The sequence below is a fragment of the Penaeus monodon genome, chromosome 4, assembly GCF_015228065.2.
Source record: "Penaeus monodon isolate SGIC_2016 chromosome 4, NSTDA_Pmon_1, whole genome shotgun sequence".
Lineage (NCBI taxonomy): Eukaryota > Metazoa > Arthropoda > Malacostraca > Decapoda > Penaeidae > Penaeus > Penaeus monodon.
This window is the reverse complement of record NC_051389.1, coordinates 8,263,087-8,265,586: the sequence shown is the minus strand read 5'-3', so window position 1 is coordinate 8,265,586 and position 2,500 is coordinate 8,263,087. Positions and strand designations below refer to the sequence as shown.

The window sequence follows — 2,500 nt, the reverse complement described above, 5'->3', positions numbered from 1 at the left end:
CCCTCTCTCTCTCTCTCCCTCCCCTCTCTCTCTTCTCTCCCCCCCTCTCTCTTTCTCTCCCCCCCTCTCTCTTTCTCTCCCCCCCCTTCTCTCCCCTTTTCCTCTCCCCCCCCTCTCTCTTCTCTCCCCCCCCTTTTCTCTTCTCTCCCCCCTTTTTCCCCCCCCCCCCCTTCTCTCTTTCTCTCCCCCCCCTTTTTCTCCCCCCCTCCTCCCCCCCTCTCTCTCCCCCCCCCTCTCCCTCTCTTTCCCCCTCCCCCTCCCCTCTCTCCCTCTCCCCTACCCCCTCTCTCCTCCCCTCTCCCCCCCTTCCTCTCTCCCCCTTTTCCCCCACCCCTCTCTCTCCTCTCTCCCTCCCCCCTCTCTCTCTCTCCTCCCCCCCCCTTCTCTCTCTCTCTCTCCCTCACCCTCTCTCTCTCCCCTCCCCCCACCCTCTCTCTCCTCCCCTCCCCCTCTCTCTCCTCTCTCCCCTCACCCCCTCTCTCTCCCTTTTCTCTCCCTCACCCTTTCCCCTCCCCTCTCTCTCCCCTCACCCTCCTCTCTCTCTTCTCCCTCCCCCTCTCTCCCCTCTTTTCTCTCTCCCCTCTCTCCCTCTCACCCTCCCCTTCTCCCCCTCACTCTCCCTCTCCCCTCCCTCTTTTCTCAACCCTCCCTCTCCTCCCCCCTCTTTTCTCACTCTTCCCCTTTTTCTCTCCTTCTCCCCTTCTCTCTCCTCCCTCTTCTTATCTCGCTCTTTTCTCTACCTCTCTCTCTCTCCTTCCCCTCCTCTCTTTTCCTCTCTCGTCCCTCTCCCCCTCTTCCCCTCTCTCTCTCTCCTCTTTTCCCCCCCCTCCCTCCCTCTCTCTCTCTCCATCCCCCCCTCCCCCCTCTCTCCTTTTCCCTCCTCCCTCCCCCCTTCCCCTTTTCTCCCTCACTCCCTCTCTCTCTCTCTCTCCCTTCTCTCTCTCTCTCCCTCTTCCTCCCCTCTCCTTCTCTCTCTCTCTCTCCCTCTCTTCTCTCTCTCCCCTCTCTCTCTCTCTCTTCCCCCTCTTCCCCTCTCTCGCCCTCCTCTCTCTCTCCCCTCCCCCTCTCTCTCTTCTCCCTCTCTCTCCCCCTCCCCCCCTCTCCCCTCCCCCTCTCTCTCTCTCTCTCCTTCTCCTCATTCACCATGCAACACTTCCCTCTCATAGGTTTTCCCTCTCGCCCGGCACCCTCCCTGTGCATCACCTACCCCTCCCTTTGCTCCATCATACTACCTCCTGTATCCAATCCCTTTCTCTTTTGTCTACATTCTCCTTCCTCTCCTGGCCACACCCTCACATGACATCGGCAACATAACCCATGTTTTCCTCACAAAGAAAAGACATTAGTGAAATCATAACCCTTATTAAAGTTTTCCCCACTTCTCTCAAATTTGTGAATGTCTCATTCCCCGGGGAGAAAATGCTCGGAACTTCTAGAATTAGAAGAAAAAATAAACAAAAAGAGGGAAAATATGTAGTTTATGTGCCAAGCAAACTTTCACAATAAATAGACAACGGTTTCTAAATGTCCTTTTCGTCTGGTGAATTTTCCTTTACTTGGGGCCCTGACTCATGAAATTGTCACCACGCCTCTCTGCTGCACAAAATAAAAGTGATGATAAATGAAAAAGCACGACAAAAATATATATCAATCCGACAAAAAGATATAAAAAATCACTTTCAATTTCCTTTGTCACCACCAAAGAGCTAAATAACAAGACTGGAAAAGAGTAACTGCAACTTACAGAAAAGACCGAAGTGAAGCGTGTGCTAAGCGTAGGTAACATTCAGACTCCCTTTCGCTACTTTGACTAGTGTCTCACTGGCGAGGTTCAGCAGTGCCGCTCGCTCTCGCCCTCGCTCCTCCCCCTCTCCCCCCCTTCTTCCCCTCTCGCCCCTCCCCTTCCTCTCCTCCTTCTTTTCCCCTCGCCCTCCCTTCCTTGCCCTTCCTCCCTACCCCTCTTCGTCTGCCCGCGTTCCCTCCTACCCGAAGGAACCACGTCACGATATCGATCTGGTTTTTAAAATGTGCGTAGGAAACCTTCCCAACCGCCCACATCTCCATCGTGAAATTTTAGTCTGTCTGCAGCACTAGCTTTGGGGGGAACTTTTGCTTCGGAATAACCGATGTTAGAGGGTTCTTTAGTGGATGTCGTGGTTTGTAATATTGTGTATTTTGGCTGTTTTTTTTTTTTTTCTAATCATTATTATTCACTGATGAAAACCACTTCCAAAACTGAATACACCAACCTCTTTACCTAGCAAGAAAATACACCTGCCCTTTTTGACATAAGTCGTTCGAATAAAAGAATGGAACGCTGAGTGAAGTAACCACCCTTTATGAAAAAGAAAAATTTTTTCTCTCTCGCCTGCTTTGATAAAGTAAATATGGGGATAAAAAGGGCAGTATAGCAGGTGTGTGTGGGGTGTGGTATGTTTGAAAAAGGAGAGGAGAGAGAGAGAGAGAAAGGAGAGACGGAGGGAGAGAGAGGGGGAGAGAG

The 2,500-nt window shown here is 52.2% G+C and overlaps 1 protein-coding gene across 6 annotated transcripts in view; it reads right to left on the bottom strand.

Annotated features, from left to right (window-relative positions):
• The window catches only part of LOC119569987 (excitatory amino acid transporter-like), a 109,519-nt gene that overhangs the window by 26,231 nt on the left and 80,788 nt on the right, over positions 1-2,500 (bottom strand). For 2 of the 6 annotated variants that reach the window (XM_037917922.1, XM_037917937.1), the window contains exon 1: positions 1,745-1,847. The exons of the other annotated variants lie outside the window; for them this stretch is intronic. The gene's annotated coding sequence lies outside the window, so the exon portion shown is untranslated. Of the gene's footprint in view, positions 1-1,744; positions 1,848-2,500 lie in introns of those variants that run through there. 6 annotated transcript variants of the gene reach the window in all.